This window comes from Pleurodeles waltl, chromosome 9 (genome assembly GCF_031143425.1).
Source record: "Pleurodeles waltl isolate 20211129_DDA chromosome 9, aPleWal1.hap1.20221129, whole genome shotgun sequence".
Taxonomy (NCBI): Eukaryota; Metazoa; Chordata; class Amphibia; order Caudata; family Salamandridae; genus Pleurodeles; species Pleurodeles waltl.
This window is the reverse complement of record NC_090448.1, coordinates 695,560,374-695,578,814: the sequence shown is the minus strand read 5'-3', so window position 1 is coordinate 695,578,814 and position 18,441 is coordinate 695,560,374. Positions and strand designations below refer to the sequence as shown.

The 18,441-nt window shown below is 43.9% G+C and overlaps 1 protein-coding gene across 10 annotated transcripts in view; it reads left to right on the top strand.

Annotated features, from left to right (window-relative positions):
* The window catches only part of FBXO46 (F-box protein 46), a 91,149-nt gene that overhangs the window by 46,766 nt on the left and 25,942 nt on the right, over positions 1-18,441 (top strand). Inside the window, exon 1 of one of the 10 annotated variants that reach the window (XM_069207805.1) lies at positions 3,228-3,402. The exons of the other annotated variants lie outside the window; for them this stretch is intronic. The gene's annotated coding sequence lies outside the window, so the exon portion shown is untranslated. Of the gene's footprint in view, positions 1-3,227; positions 3,403-18,441 lie in introns of those variants that run through there. 10 annotated transcript variants of the gene reach the window in all.

Below are 18,441 nucleotides of genomic sequence, written 5' to 3'. Positions count from 1 at the left end.
AAAGAGGGTCCCACAAAGTCAGAGTCTAACTCAGCGAGTTGGGCAATGCAGGACGGAGTGCTGGGGACCTGGGCTAGGCTGTGCATGAAGGAAGTCTTGCAAAAGTGCACAGAAGCCCTAGCAGCTGCAGTTCAAGCAGTACACAGGATTACTGTCTGGCATGGGGAGGCAAGGGCTTACCTCCACCAAATTTGGACAGAAGGGCCACTGGACTGTGGGAGACACTTGGGCCCAGCTCCTGTGTTCCAGGGACCATGCTCGTCAGGATGAGAGGGTACCCAGAGGACCGGTGATGCAGAAGTTTGGTGCCTTCGTTGGCAGGGGGAAGATTCCGTCGACCCACAGATTTCCTCTTGGCTTCCAGTGCAGGGTGAAGGCAGGCAGCCCTCAGAGCATGCACCACCAGGAAACAGTAGAGAAAGCCGGCAGGATTAGACGCTACAATGTTGCTGGTAGTCTTCTTGCTTCTTTGTTGTGGATTTTCAGGCGTCTTGGAGCAGTCATCGGTCGATCCTTGGCAGAAGTCAAAGAGGGAAGTGCAGAGGAACTCTAGTGAGCTCTTGCATTCATTATCTTGTGAGATGCCCACAGGAGAGGCCCTAAATAGCCCTCAGAGGAGGATTGGCTACAGAGAAAGGTAAGCACCTATCAGGAGGGGTCTCTGACGTCACCTGCTGGCACTGGCCACTCAGCTGTCCATTGTGCCCTCACACCTCTGCATCCAAGATGGCAGAGGTCTGGGACACACCGGAGGAGCTCAGGGCACCTCCCCTGTGAGGTGCTGGTCAGGGGAGTGGTCACTCCCCTTTCCTTTGTCCAGTTTCACGCCAGAGCCGGGCTGGAGGGACCCCTGAACTGGTGTAGACTGGCTTATGTAAGGAGGGCATGATCTGTGTCCTTCAAAGCATTTCCAGAGGCCAGGGGAGGCTACTCCTCTCAGGCTCTTCACACCTATTTCCAAAGGGAGAGGGTGTAACGCCCTCTCTCTGAGGAAATCCCTTGTTCTGCCTTCCTGGGACTGGGCTGCCCAGGCCCCAGGGGGGCAGAGACCTGTCTGAGGGTTGGCAGCAGCAGTAGCTGCAGAGAAAACCCCAGAAAGTTAGTTTGGCAGTACCCGGGCTCCCTCCTGGAGACCCAGGATGCATGGAATTGTCCCCCCAATACCAGAATGATATTGGGATGACAATTCCATGATCCTAGACATGTTACGTGACCATGTTCGGAGTTACCATGGTGACGCTACATATAGGTATTGACCTATATGTAGTGCATGCGTGTAATGGTGTCCCCGCACTCACAAAGTCCGGGGAAATTGCCCTGAACAATGTGGGGGCATCTTGGCTATTGCCAGGGTGCCCTCAAACTAAGTAACTTTGCACCTAACCTTCACTAAGTGAAGGTTAGACAAATAGGTGACTTATAAGTTACTTAAGTGCAGTGTAAAATGGCTGTGAAAGAACATTATTTCACTGAGGCTGCAGTGGCAGTCCTGTGTAAGAACTGTGTGAGCTCCCTATGGTTGGCCAAAGAAATGCTGCAGCCCATAGGGATCTCCTGGAACCCCAATACCCTGGGTACCTTGGTACCATATACTAGGGAATTATAAGGGTGTTCCAGTGTACCAATCAGAATTGGTAAAATTAGTCACTAGCCTGCAGTGACAATTTTAAAAGCCGAGAGAGCATAAACACTGAGGTTCTGGTTAGCACCACACAGGGAACACACATAGGCTACAAACGTATGAGCACTGGGGTCCTGGCTAGCAGGATCCCAGTGACATATATCAAACATACTGACAACATGGGGTCCTCACTATGAGCACTGGTCCCTGGCTAGCAAGATCCCAGTGAGACAGTAAAAACACCCTGAAATATACTCACAAACAGACCAAAAGTGGGGGGTTACAAGGCTAGAAAGAGGCTACCTTCCTACAACTATAACTCGTTTTTTTGTGTGTGTGTGTATGTATGTACACATGCTATGCATAATCCCGCCATCTAGTTTTGGGCTTGGAGTGTTACAAGTTGTTTTTCTTCGAAGAAGTCTTTTTTTCGCCGACCTCGGACCCCCACCCACCCCTGCCAGCCACGCAAGAAACCTCGGCTTCATCCTGGACCCGGCCCTCACCATGTCCAAACAGGTCAGCACCGTCTCCTCCTCCTGTTTCAACACCCTCCGCATGCTCCGCAGAATCTTCAAGTGGATTCCAACAGAGTCCAGAAAGACGGTGACCCAAGCCCTCGTCAGCAGCAGACTGGACTACGGCAACGCACTCTACACAGGCATCCCAACCAAAGACATCAAACGACTCCAGCGCATCCAAAATGCTTCCGCCCGACTGATCCTCGACATACCCCGCCGATGCCACATCTCCCCTCACCTGAGGGAACTCCACTGGCTCCCGGTGGAGAAGAGGATCACCTTTAAACTCCTCACCCACGCTCACAAGGCACTGCACAACACCGGACCTTCCTACCTCAACTCCAGACTAAACTTCTACGCTCCCACACGTCAACTTCGATCCGCCAACCTCGCCCTCGCCGTCGTCCCCCGAATCCAGCGCAAGACCTGCGGCGGCAGATCCTTCTCCTTCCTCGCCGCCAAGACCTGGAACTCTCTCCCCACATCTCTACGCCAGACCCAGGACCTCCTCGCCTTCAGGAGACTCCTCAAGACCTGGCTCTTCGACCGCTAACTGCAGCGCAGCCCTATCCCCCCCCCCCCCCCCCCCCCCCCCCAGCGCCTCGAAACCCTGACGGGTACATAGCGCGCTTTATAAATATTGTGATTGATTGATTGATTTCGACTCCCAGGATCGAATGACTCCTCCTTTTGGTGATAGTGCACAGGGGCATCGACTCCTTTGTTAGATTCTTTTCTTTCCTCTGTCGGGTTCGGACGTGTTTCCTCTCCTCACTCTGAGGTTTTCGATTCAGCAACTTTATAATAACTCTATTTCACTGTCTTTATTGTTTTGATCGTGTTTCCATCTGTAATCGAGCCAATAGTACCGTTGGAAACCAGAAAATGCCCTTTTGGGGGCACGCACCCAACTCTGACCTGTTTAGGCGTACCACACCGAAGCCTGATGGATTGGACTACATTCCGATTCTGTCCTTGATGCCATGCAAAATTCCCCTATACAGATAAACACGTGGTATGTAATCTCTCTCTCTCTCCCAAGCATCGAGAAGAGGACTGTGAAGCGTGTCGGTCGTTCCGGTCGAAAAATGCACTGCGTGACGGGAGAGCGAGGAGACTCAAAATGGCGTAGAAACATACAGAGTACATCGACACCGTAGAAGAAGAACAGGCACAGGTGGCAGTTTCGATTCGATCCAGGACGCAGACTCTGAAACAGACTCGGACGAAGACAGCCACCCGATCACTGCGAATCAGCATGTGAGTACAACTGCCCCTATGCCCAGTTCCAAGAGACCTGTTAAGGCCTTGGGTGCACCACTGCCAGAGAGCCATGGTTCCACCCGAAAGAAAATCGGCGGCAACCAACCTTTGGGTTCGGTGCCGAAAAAGGCCACACCCGTTTTGATGGCGGAGTCGAGTAAATCTATTGAAAGCTCCACATGCGAGCCGGGCTGACGTCCACACTCTTCGGAGTCGAAAGTTCGACGTCCAGCTTTGGAGCTGAAACCACAGGCTGTAGCTTCAGGACCGAAAAAGTTGTCCACTTTGGAGCCGAAAAAATATTTTCGTTCAGAGGAACAAGTGCTTACAAGCCGATTAAAGCACAGCTCAGACAGTCGATGATCAATCCTCTAAACTACCTACATCATAATATATTTCTGAAGAATCAGATATTCAGCCTATCCTTGAAATCATGGACGCCTAACAAACAAGGATACATATCCAAAAGGAGACTGGGAGGATTATTGTATCACTTCCTCCACAAACCAAAAGAAAGTTGGCGTTTCAAGAAAATCTTTATACTGCTCCACTACCAGCAAAAATCTTTAAAAGGAAGGACAAACCATTACCATTACAAATTTCTCCACCATATTTGCCACAACTTTCTTTCCCCCCACCACCATTGCCTTCACCAACACACTCCCATACATATTTGCATGGTGATACAGTTGATCCCTGGGATTTGTATGATCCTGATCCCATACCACTAAATGACCCAGATCTCTATCCTTCCAAACCTTTGCCACCAGTGGATAGCGCAGCATATACACAGGTCATTTCGAGAGCCGCTGCGTACCATGGGGTACAAATGCATGCTGATCCTTTGGAGGAGCATTTTCTTTTCAACACATTGTCCTCCACCCACTCACAGTACCAGTGCTTGCCAATGTTGCCTGGAATGCTCAGACATGCAGACGACATATTTAAAGGACCTGTTAAGGCTAGAACTTTAACACCATGAATAGACAAAAAATACAAGCCTGCACCAACAGACCCAGCTTATATCACACAACAGGTACTACCAGACTCTATTGTCGTCAGTGCTGCTAGGAAAAGGGCCAATAGCCAATCTTCAGGGGATAACCCTCCCCCTGACAAAGAAAGCAGAAAGTTTGATGCTGCTGGTAAGTAGGTAGCTACACAGGCAGCTAACCAATGGCACATTGCCAATTCACAAGCCCTACTAGCAAGATAAGACAGGGCACACTGGGACGAAATGCAGGAATTCTTAGAACACCTGCCGAAAGAACATAAAAAAAGACCTCAACAAATAGTTGAAGGTCAGGCAATTGGCAACAGCCAAATAAGATCTACTCTTGATGCAGCCGATACAGCAGCTAGAAGCATAAACACAGACATAACCATGCGTAGGCATGCATGGTTAAGATGTTCTTGTTTCAAACCAGAAATCCAACAAGCAGTGCTCAATGTGCCATTTGATAAAAAAAAAACCACTTAATTGGTCCTGGGGTTGACACAACTAGTGAAAAGCTCAGGAAAGACTCTGACACTGCAAAAGCTATGGGAGCTCTATAATCTACACCTTGTAGAGGCTCCTTCTGTAAACAACAATTTAGAGGAGGTTTCAAGCCCCAATCTGCAGACGCGTCCACCTCACAACCTAAACAAGGTCAACAGCAACACCAAGAGGAGCATTTAGACCCTCTTATAGAGGTCAACACTTCAGAGGCAAATTTCAAGCCTCAAAGAGTGTCCCCACTCCATCAAAACAGTGACTTCCTCAGTATACCACACCCTCGCATATCTCCTGTGGGGGGCAGACTGCAGCAATTCCACTCCCAATGGCAAAATCTCACCACAGACCAATGGATACTTTCAATTATCCTCAATGGTTACTGCCTAGAACCGATTTCTACTCCTCCAAGCATTCTCCCTCGTTATCACTGGTTGTTCCAGGAACACAATGTTGTGTTACAACAAAAGTTATAATCGCTATTACTAAAACAAGCAATAGAATTGGTTCCAAGATCTCAACACGTAACAGGGGTATATTCACTATACTTCCTCATACCCAAAAAGAATGGAACTCTCAGACCCTTTCTGGATCTCAGACCACTAAATCTATATATCCTGTCAGAACACTTTTACGTGGTAACTCTGCAGGATGTCATTCCACTACTGCAAAAACAAGATTACATGACTGCATTGGATCTCAAAGATGCATATTTTTATATCCCCATACATCCAGCTCATCAAAAGTACCTAAGGTTTGTAATAACGGGAAACCACTACAAATTCAAAGTTCTTCCATTCAGCATAACAACAGCTCCAAACAAGGGTTTTCACAAAATGTCTAGCGGTAGTAGCAGCTTACCTAAGAAGACAACAAATACATGTCTTTCCTTATCTAGACGACTGGCTAATAAAATCAAGCAATACTATACAATGTCAGCAACACACTCAATACACAATAGAAACCCTACACACATTAGGGTTCACAATCAATTACCAAACATCTCATCTTCAACCAGCACAGGTTCAACCTTACCTAGGTGCTATTCCAAATACCCAGAGAACCTTAGCCTATCCAAATACACAAAGGATACAAGCTTTTCAAAATCACAAATCACAAATACAGCCAAATCAACATTTCACTGTAAGGTTCATCATGAAACTATTGGGAATGATGCTATCCTGCTTAGCAGTAGTACTGCATGCAAGGTTAAACATGAGAACACTACAGCAGTGCCTCTTACAGCAATGGTCTCAAACACACAGTAAATTGAAGGATCTAGTATTGTTAGACCGCCAAACACGCAAATCTCTTCAATGATGGAATCACAACAATTTAATAAAGGGGTGGTCATTTCAGGACCCTGTGCCTCAGACCATAAAAACAGATGCATCAGTGATAGGTTGGGGAGCTCACCTCACAACCTTACCATACAAGGGGAATGTAATTCAATACAGAAAACATATCGCATAAATCATTTAGAATTGTAAGCTGTGTTCCTTGCCCTAAAAGCTTTTCAACCCCTTCTCAAGCACAAAACTGTCTTGATCAAAACAGACAATATGACAACAATGTATTATCTGAAGAAACAAGGAGGAACACATTCATCTCAACTGTCCCTTTTAGCCAAAACAATTTGGAAATGGGCAATTCACAATCACAGTTACTTGGTAGCGGAATACATCCCAGGGATACACAATCAGCTAGCACACTTGCTAAGCAGGACACAGCAACAGATACACAAATGGGAGATTCACTCTCAGGTATTTCAACAGTACTTTTGAAATGTGGGGAACACCAGAAATAGACCTATTCGCAACAAGCGAAAACGCAAAATGCCAACACTTTGCATCCAGACACCCACACCCTCTGTCCAAGGGCAATGCTGTATGAATCAACTGGTCAGGGATTTTTGCTTACGCTTTTCCACCTCTTCCGCTAATTCCATTTCTGGTCAACAAACTGTGTCACACCTCTCTTACCATGATACTCATAACCCCCAATTCATCTTACTGCTATATCAGCATACTTACAAACAATACAACATACCCCTCTCTTTAGAGTTCCTATTATTAAAGCCTTTATGGAAGGACTGAAACGTATTATTCCACCAAGAACCCCACCAGTTCCTGCTTGGAATCTAAATATTGTACTCACAAGATTAATGGGACCACCATTTGAGCCCATGCATTCATGTGATATTCAATTTCTTACTTGGAAAGCTGCTTTCTTAGTAGCAATTACTTCATTAGGAAGACTTAGTAAAATACAAGTATTCACTCTGGAAAAACCTTTTATCCAAGTACACAAACATAAAGTAGTACGCAGGACTAATCCAAACTTTTTGCCAAAAGTAGTTTCTCCTTTTCACATAAACCAAACAGTGGAACTGCCAGTCTTCTTCCCGCAGCCAGACTCAACTGCTGAAAGAGCTCCTCATACTCTTGACCTTAAGAGCTCTAATGTACTATGTTGATAGAACAAAAGCGTATAGGAAAACTAAACAGCTTTTAGTTGCTTTTCAGCAACCACATAAAGGAACTCCTATCTCTAAACAAGGATTAGTTAAATGCATCCAAACATGTTACATTAAAGTAAAAAGACAACTTTTATTAACACCTAAGGCACATTCCACTAGGAATAAAGGTGCTTCTATGACTTTTCTAGGTAACTTACCAATGGCAGACATATGTAAAGCTGCCATGTGGTCCCCTCCACATACATTTACAAAAAATTACTGTGTGGATGTATTTTCAAAACAGGCCAATGTTGGTCAAGCTGTAGTTAAAACTTTATTTCAAACTACTTCAACTCCTACAGGCTAGCCACCGCTGTTTTGGGAGAAGAACTGCTTTTTAGTCTATACATAGCATGTGTATCTGCAGCTACACATGCCACTGAACGGAAAATGTAAATTACCTAGTGTACATCTGTTCGTGGCATGTAGTGCTGCAGATTCACATGCACCATCCCTCCTCCCCGAAAGCCTGTAGTTGTTGTAGTATTTATTTGTACATATGTATGTATGTATGTATGTATATATAATAATAATATGTGTGTTTTTTACATTTACATGAACATCTTATGTACTTACTACATTTACTTATACATTTATATTCTTTCACTCTTAACGCTCCTTCCTACTCCCTTCTGCGGGAAAACAATCTAACAAAGATGTCGATGCCAATGCGCACTATCACCAAAAGGAGGGGTCATTCGATCCCGTGACTCAAAAAAAGACGTCTTTGAAGAAAAACAACTTGTAACACTCCAAGCCCAACACTAGATGGCGGGATTATGCATAGCATGTGAATCTGCAGCACTACATGCCACGAATAGGTGTCACTTACCCAGTGTACATTATTTATGTGTGTGTGTGTGTGTGTGTGTGTGCGCGCGCGGTAGCATGTGTAGCTGCAGATACACATGCTGTGCATTATACTTCTGCCATCTAGTGTTTGGCTCGGAGTGTTACAAGTTGTTTTTCTTGGAAGAAGCGGTTTCAAGTCACGGGATCAAGTGACTTCTCCTCTTCGGTTCCATTGCGCATGGGCATCGACTCCATCTTAGATTGTTTTCTTTCCACTGTCGGGTTCGGACGTGTTTCCTTTCGCTCCGAAAGTTCGATTCAGAAAACTTAGAAAACTCTTTATTTTTGTTGGTATTGTATCGATCGGGTTTACATATTCCATCGACACATGGATACCATCGGAGAAGACAACCTTACTCGCCCTTCGGGGTGCGTGTGCCCAACTCAGGCCTAGTCGGGCCAACTGCGTGAAAGCCTCATGGATCGCACTCCATTCCGATTCTGTCCTCGGTGCCACGCTAAATTCCCTTTATACAGACCAACATCGCATCTGTAATCTTTGCCTTTCCCCAGATCATCGGGAAGAAAATAGTGAGGCCTGTCGATCCTTCCGGTCCAAAAAGACACTTTGACACAGGAGGGCAAGAAGACTCCAGATGGCATCCAAAAGCTCCGAACATCTCGACATGGAGAAGGAAGAGATCATGCAGACAGCAGTCTCCGTCTGAGGTTCTGACTCCGACCAAGAATCTGAGGAGGACAGACTGGTCACGGCAGAACAGCATGTGAGTACGCCTGCTTCTGTACCATCACAGAGCCATAAGCATAAGGCCTTGGGTACGTCACTGCCGGAAGGCCATGACTCAGCCCGAAAAAAGACATCCAGTGACCAAACTGCTAGTTCGGCACCGAAAAAGGCCATTCCTCCGAAAACATCAGAGTCGATAAAAGGCTCTGTGTCAGACTCCAGTAAACATCATTTTTCGGAGTCGAAAGTTCAGAAATCCCTTTTGGAACCGAGAACATCCAGTACACCATCTTTTTCGATACCGAAAAAGCCGACTTCGGAACCGAAAAGAGTAAGATACACAAAGGAACATGGACTTTCAAAAAGACTAAAAGAAAGCCACAAAACCTCTGAAGAGGACACTCCAGTACAACCAATACTTGAAGTAATGGATGAGAGGCAATCCAGGATTCATATCCACAAAGAATTCGGCAGAATCCTAACAGCACCTCCTCTAAAACCTAAGAGGAAATTAGCCTTTCAGAAGGAATTGGACACTACGCAGCTTCCAGCTAAAGTGCCAAAGCCAAAGAAGAGACCACCACCTCCTCAGTTTTCTCCTCCTCACTCTCCACACCTGCATATCTCTCCTCCTACTAGTCCTACACCAATGCAGTCACCATCACATTTGTTTGACTCTCAACAGGACAATGTAGACCCATGGGATCTTTATGATCCAGATCCCATTCCCGACAACGACCCACACTGCTATCCCTCTAAGCTTTCACCACCTGAGGATAGTACGGGGTACAATCGAGTTTTAGCGAGGGCTGCAGCATACCATGGTGTCGCCATGCACACTGAACCGTTGGAGGATGATGTTTTTTTAATACACTCTCCTCCACACATTCAATATACCAGTCGCTCCCTATGCTCCCCGGCATGCTAAAACACGCTGATCAAATATTTAACGAGCCAGTTAAAGCAAGGATAATTACTCCCAGGATAGAGGAAAAATACAAGCCACCTCCCTCTGATGCTGATTACATAACTCAACAACTCCCTCCAGATTCGGCAGTAGTAAGTGCTGCCAGGAAAAGGGCAAACTCTCAGTCATCAGGCGATGCATCCCCACCAGACAAAGAGAGTAGGAAATTCGATGCTGCACGGAAGAGAGTTGCATCCCAGGCAGCAAATCAATGGAGGATAGCCAACTCACTGGCGTTGTTGGCTAGATACAACATTTGGATGAGATGCAAGACATAATTCAGCATCTCCCCAAGGAACATAAAAAAAGGGCACATCAAATAGTGGAGGAAGGGCAAGCCATCACCAATAATCAGATTAGGTCTGCCCTAGTCGCAGCAGACACAGCTGCCAGGAGTGTCAACACTGCTGTGACAATAAGGAGGCATGCATGGCTCAGGTCCTCGGGATTTAAACCCAAAATCCAACAAGCGGCGTTAAATATGCCAATCAATAAAAAACAACTTTTCGGCCCAGTAGTTGACACTGCAATTGAGAAATTGCACAAAGATTCAAACACCGCAAAAGCTATGGGTGTACTGTACACCACACCATACAGGGGATCCTTTCGGGAACCTCAGTTTAGAGGTGGATTTAGAGCCCAAACAGCAGAGGCATCCATATCGCAGGCAAAACCAACCTACCAACCACAATACCAACGAGGTGGTCATATAGGGGGCAAAAGTAGAGGGAGGTTTCCAACTTCTCAACAAATGCCACAGCACCATAAGCAGTGACTTGGCTTATCCCACTCCACACCTCTCCTGTGGGGGGGAAACTGCAACAGTTCCACCCCAATTGGCGAAACATTACCACAGACAATTGGGTTCTATCAATTATCCACAATGGTTATTGCCTACAATTGATACAAACTCCTCCAAACATTCCACCAAAACAACACAAACTATCCACAGAACACATACAACTGTTACATGAAGAAGTCAAATCTCTATTACTCAAGCAATAGGAGCCGTCCCACAAGATCAAGTTGGGACAGGAGTTTATTCTCTATACTTCCTTATTCCCAAAAAAGATGGCACCCTTGGACCAATATTAGATCTCAGGACCCTCAATCTTTACATCCTGTCAGATCATTTTCACATGGTAACTCTTCAAGATGTTATCCCACTACTCCAAAAACACGATTTCATGGCAACATTAGACCTCAAGGATGCATACTTTCATATACCCATCCATCCTGCACACAGAAAATATCTCAGGTTTGTCATTCAAGGAAAGCACTATCAGTTCGAAGTGTTACCCTTTGGAATAACAACAGCACCAAGGGTATTCACAAAGTGCTTATCAGTAGTCGCAGCCTACCTAAGAAGACAACATATACATGTCTTTCCATATCTAGACGATTGGCCAATAAAATCAAACAGTCATACGCAGTGTCAAAACCATACGCATTACGTGATACAAACTCTGCACACGCTAGGGTTCTCAATAAATTACCAAAAATTGCATCTACAACCTGCACATATACAACAGTATCGTGGTGCAATACTAAATACTCAAGAGGCGCTAGCACGTCCAAATATGCAAAGAATACAAGCATTCCAACACATAATCACACAGATACAGACAAATCAACAGTACACTGTGAGATTTGTCCTGAAGATTTTAGGGATGATGGCATCATGTATTGCAATTGTTCCAGACGCAAGACTAAACATGCAGACCTTATAACAGTGCCTTGCACAACAGTGGTCACAGGCAGAGGGTCAGCTTCAAGATACAGTGTTGATTGATCGCCAAACATGCATGCACCTTCAGTGGTGGAATTCCACAAATCTAAACAAAGGGCGGCCATTTCAAGACCCTGTGCCTCAGACCATAATTACAACAGATGCATCAATGAATGTTGAGGTGAGCTCCCCAACCAATCACAACATCCAAGGACAATGGGATGCCGACCACAGACAGCTGCACATAAATCACTTAGAGTTGTTAGCTGTCTTCCTAGCACTCAAAGCTTTTCAGCCTCTTCTCACTCAGAAGAATGTCCTGATCAAAACAAACAACATGACAACCATGTATTACCTAAACAAGCAAGGAGGTACACATTCGTCCCAACGTTCCCTCCTAGCTCAAAAAATTTGGAAATGGGCAATACACAACCAAATTCACCTGGTAGCACAATACATTCCAGGGATACACAACCAATTGGCAGATGTTCTCAGCAGAAATCATCAACAAACACACAAGTGGGAGATTCACCCTCAAGTACTTCAAAAATACTTTCAACAATGGGGAACACCAAACACAGATCTGTTTGCCACAAGCGAAAATGCAAAATGCCCAAACTTCGCATCCAGACACCCACATCCCCTATCCAAGGGCAATGCTCTATGGATCAATTGGTCAGGGATATTTGCTTACGCTTTTCCCCCCCCCTCTCCCACTCATTCCATTTGTAGTCAACAAATTGCGTCAAAGCACACTCTATGATACTCATAGCACCAACGTGGGCCCGTCAACCGTGGTACATAACATTGTTAGACCTGTCAGTAGTACCACACTCCAAACTCCCAAACAGGCCAGACCTGTTGACACAAAACAAAGGGCAGATCAGGCACCCAAATCCCAAGACACTCAATCTGGCGATTTGGCTCCTGAGATCATAGAGTTTGGGTGTTTACAACTACCATCAGAATGTATGGACGTGATTAAGCAAGAAAGAAAACCCACTACTAAACAGTGCTATGCTAACAAATGGAAAAGATTTGTATATTACTGTCAATCTAAACAGATTGCTCCCTTACAGCATCAATACAAGATATTGTATGCTATTTACAGAAATCAAATTTAGCATTCTCTTCCATAAGAATACATCTTACGGCAATTTTAGCATATTTACAAAATCTACAGCACAGCTCTTTATTTAGAGTTCCTGTTATTGAAGCTTTCATGGAAGGCTTAAAACGCATCATTTCACCCAGGACACCTCCAGTTCTGTCTTGGAACTTAAACATAGTCCTTACGTGACTTACGGGCCCACCATTTGAACCTATGCACTCAAGTCAAATGCAGTTCTTAACATGGAAGGTTGCCTTCCTAGTCGCAATTGCATTGTTGCGAAGAGTCATTGAAATTCAAGCCTTCACTATTGAAGAACCGTTCATACAAGTACACAAACGTAAAGTTGTACTAAGAACAAACACCAAATTTCTTCCAAAAATAGTATCACCTTTTCATATAAATCAAACAGTGGAATTACCAGTCTTCTTCCCACAGCCAGATTCTGTGGCAGAAAGAGCTCTACATACATTAGACATTAAAAGAGCACTAATATACTGCATAGATCAAAACCGTTAAGGAAAACTAAACAACTGTTTGTAGCTTTTCAAAAACCTCATACAGGTAACCCCATTTCAAAACAGGGATTAGCAAAATGGATTGTAAAATGCATCCAAATATGCTACATTAAAGCCAAAAGACAACTCTTACTTCTAAAGCACATTCTACAAGGAAAAAAGGTGCTACAATGGCTTTTTTAGGAAATATACCAATGTCTGAAATATGTAAAGCAGCTACTTGGTCAACACCACATACATTCACTAAACACTACTGTGTAGATTTGTAGCAACACAGCACACCACAGTAGGTCAAGCTGTACTCAGAACTTTATTTCAAACAACTTCAACTCCTACAGGCTAACCACAGCATTTATGGGAGGACAGACTGCTTTGAAGTCTATGCACAGCATGTGTATCTGCAGCTACACATGCCACCAAACGGCAAATGTCACTTACCCAGTGTACATCTGTTCGTGGCATGTTCCGCTGCAGATTCACATGCACCCTCCCACCTCCCCGGGAGCCTGCAGTCGTTTAAGTTAACAACACTTGTACATATGTGTGTGTGTGTATGTATATATATATATATATATATATATATATATGTGTGTGTGTGTATGTATGTGAGAGAGATTTTTGCATTAGCATGGACATCTCTTTTTCTCTATCACCCATATACTATAACACTCCTACCCTACCCTCTGCGGGAAAACAATCTAACATGGAGTCGATGCCCATGCGAAATGGAACCGATGATGGGGAGTCACTCGATCCCGTGACTCAAACGCTTCTTCGAAGAAAAACAACTTGTAACACTCCGAGCCTAACACTAGATGGCAGAAGTATAATGCACAGCATGTGAATCTGCAGTAGAGCATGCCACAAACAGATGTACACTGGGTAAGTGACATTTTCCATATATATATATATAAAATATATATATATATATATATACACACACACACACACACACACGTTTATATTCAAAATACAAAGGTTACAGAGATGTTATAGTTAGGTTCACGTTTTACCCACACAAACCCATTGAAATTCACCAGGAATAATTATAACTCGTAGCCTAAAGTTACTTCCTGGCACAAGTTATGGTTTCTTCAGTTAAGTATAATAACTGGTGAATTTCTACGATTTTTTTTTGTGGGTAAAACATGAACCCAACTAAAACGTCTCTGTAACCTTTGTTTTTTTTCAGTGAATTTCTAGGTGTTATTTATTTATTTATTTATTTTTTAAATTTAAAATACCATATAAATACCAGATGTTACTTCATCCACTGCCGCACACTGTCTTCAGCCGTGTGTGGTGGGGTTTGGCCGCAGGGCCTGTGGCCAAACCCCCCATATGATCCAACCCCATGCTGCAAATGGCCTTCAGCCATGCAAGGCAAGGGTATGGAGTGAATGAGTGAGTTTTTTTTTTCATCCCATTTGGGTTTCAGATCCACAGGTGGCCGGTACCCACAAATCCAAAGAGGATCCTCATCCTGAACAGATTAGCACTGAATAACAAAAAGATCTTTCTGGATCTTCCTATACCTTTCTGACACATTTGATTTAAATCTGTTCAGCTGTTGTATTAAAAAATTGCAAAATCCCCATAGGGGTTTACTCCTTGTACTTCCTTATTCCCAAAAAGGACAAAACATAAAGACCAATATTAGATCTCAGGACTCAACCTCTATATCCGATCAGAACACTTTCACATGGTAACGCTACAAGATATAGTCCCACTGCTACAACAGGAAGCATTTATGGCAACACTGGATCTAAAAGATGTGTATTTTCACATACCCATCCATCCAGCTCACAGAAAATATCTCAGATTTGTTATACAAGGAAAACATTACCAGTTCACAGTATTACCCTTTGGGATAACAACAGCTCCCAGAGTATTTACAAAATGCCTTGCCGTAGTCGCAGCATACATAAGAAGACAACATATGCATGTATTCCCATATCGCGACGATTGGCTAATAAAAGCCAACACTCAAAAACAGTGCCAACATCACACACGTTATGTAATAAACACCCTACCCACACTAGGGTTCTCAGTAAATTACCAAAAGTCACACATGCAACCATCACAAATTCAGCAGTACTTAAGGGCTACATTAAACACCCAAAAAGTGCTTGCAAGCCCACAAAGAGTGCAATCGTTCTACACCATATTGCCAAAAAATCAGCCAAACCAACACTACACTGTCCGTTTTGTCATGAAACTGTTGGGTATGATGGTATCATGCATCGCCATTGTCCCAAACGCAAGGTTACACATGCGGCCCTTACAACAGTGCCTCACAAATCAATGGTTGCAGGCACATGGTCATCTCCAAGATCCAGTGTTGATAGACAGCCAAACACACATTTCGCTTCAGTGGTCGAATCCCACAAATTTAAACAAAAGGCGGCCATTTCAAGACCCTGTGCCTCACGCCATTCTCACAACAGATGCATCAATGATTGGATGGGGGGCACACCTCAACAATCACAATATTCAGGGACAATGGGACAACAAACAGAAACAATTTCACATAAATCACTTAAAACTGCTAGCAGTGTCCCTAGCACTAAGAGCCTTTCAGCCTCTTCTTGCTAACAAACACATTCTTGTCAGAACAGACAATATGACAACAATGTACTACCTAAACAAAAAGGGAGGAACCCACTCATCACAACTTTGCCTTCTAGCACAAACAATTTGGCATTGGGCGATTCACAACAACATACACCTGGTAGCTCAATACATTCCAGGAATTCACAATCAATTGGCAGACGACCTCAGTCGAGATCACCAACAAACCCACGAGTGGGAAATTCACCCCCAAGTACTTCACAAATACTTTAGTCAGTGGGGGACACCAGACATAGATCTGTTCGCCACCAACCACAACGCAAAATGCCGAATCTTTGCGTCCAGGTACCCACACCCTCTATCCAAGGGCAATGCTCTATGGATCAACTGGTCAGGGATATTTGCTTATGCTTTTCCCCCTCTCCTGCTCATTCCATTTTTGGTCAACAAACTGCGTCAAAACAAACTCAAACTCATACTTATAGCACCAACGTGGGCACGTCAACCATGGTACACCACATTGCTAGACCTGCCAGTAGTACCACACGTCAAACTACCAAACAGACCAGACCTGTTGACACAAAACAAACAACAGATCAGACACCCCAATCCAGCGATGCTCAATCTGGCAATCTGGCTCCTGAAATCCTAGAGTTTGGATATCTAAATCTTCCACCAGAATGTATGGAAGTGATTAAACAAGCAAGAAAACCCACCACCAGGCAGTGTTATGCAAACAAATGGAAAATATTTGTTTTCTACTGTCAAGCAAAACACATAACACCCTTAGACACAACCATACAAGACATTGTAAGTTATTTACTCCACCTATAAAAAGCAAATTTAGCTTTTTCATCCATCAAGATACATCTCACAGCAATTTCTGCTTATTTGCAAACAAAACAAACCAAATCTCTATTTAGGGTGCCAGTCATCAAAGCTTTCATGGAGGGTCTAAAACGAATCATATCTCCAAGAATGCCACCAGTACCCTCATGGAATCTTAACATTGTACTCACACGACTCATGGGTCCACCCTTTGAACCCATGCACTCATGTCAGATTCAATTTCTAACTTGGAAAGTAGCATTTCTAGTGGCAATCACTTCATTACGGAGAGTTAGTGAAATACAAGCATTCACTATTGAACAACCCTTTATACAAGTACACAAACATAAGGTTGTACTTCGCACAAACCCTAAATTTCTACCAAAAGTCATCTCACCGTTTCATTTAAATCAAACAGTGGAACTTCCAGTCTTCTTCCCACAGCCAGACTCAGTGGCAGAAAGAGCACTACATAAATTAGATATTAAGAGAGATTTTATGTATTAAATTGACAGAACAAAATCATTTAGGAAAACTAAACAGTTGTTCGTCGCATTCCAAAAACCCCATACTGGTAATCCTATATCAAAACAAGGCATAGCCAGATGGATAGTGAAATGTATCCAAACTTGCTACCTAAAGGCTAAAAGACAGCTGTTAATTACACCAAAAGCTCATTCCACTAGGAAAAAAGGAGCAACAATGGCCTTTCTAGGAAATATACCAATGACAGAAATCTGCAAAGCAGCCACTTGGTCAACACCTCATACATTTACCAATCATTAGATTGTAGATGTGTTAGCAACACAACAGGCCACAGTAGGACAGGCTGTACTAAGAACACTATTTCAAACAACTTCAACTTCTACGGGCTGACCACCACTTAGGGGAGGAGAACTGCTTTGTAGTCTATTCATAGCATGTGTATCTGCAGCTACCCATGCCATTGAATGGAAAATGCCACTTACCCAGTGTACATCTGTTCGTGGCATGTTCCGCTGCAGATTCACATGCGCCCTACCTCCTCCCCGGGAGCCTGTAGCCGTTTGTTACATTTAAAATTTGTACATATGTATATACATCTTTATTCCATTGCATGGACATCTCTTTCTTTATACTTTATCACTCCTACCTTACCATCCGCGGGAAAACAATCTAAGATGGAGTCGATGACCATGCGCAATGGAGACGAAAAGGAGGAGTCACTCGGTCCTGTGACGCGAAAAGACTTCTTCAAAGAAAAACAACTTGTAACACTCTGAGCCCAACACTAGATGGCAGGACCTGTGCACAGCATGTGAATCTGCAGCGGAACATGCCACGAACAGATGTACTTACTGGGTAAGTGACATTTTCCTTACCTACTGTCTATCACCAGTAGGGTAATATATAATCTCACAAAAAAAATGAGTTTATAGTTGGGTGTTCTTGCCACAATTGTGTACCTATATGAAAAGTACACCGGAGAGGAAGGTACGGAAAAGAGAAACAGAAGACATATAAATATTACAAGAGATTTGACTGTTTTTATTGTTCCTTTCTCCCTCCCATCACCCAACTGTACACTAAGAGCACTTGTACACTCACAGAAGAGAGATTAGGGAATAGATTTGTAGAAGGAAATTGTACAACACTGATTACATTTTAAGTATTATATCAGCTCTATACAGCAGTGCGTTTGTATGACAATGCTATGTAACAAGGAGCATGGTAATTGATGAAACTTTGTACTTTAGAACTGAGCGTGCTCCCAGATAGC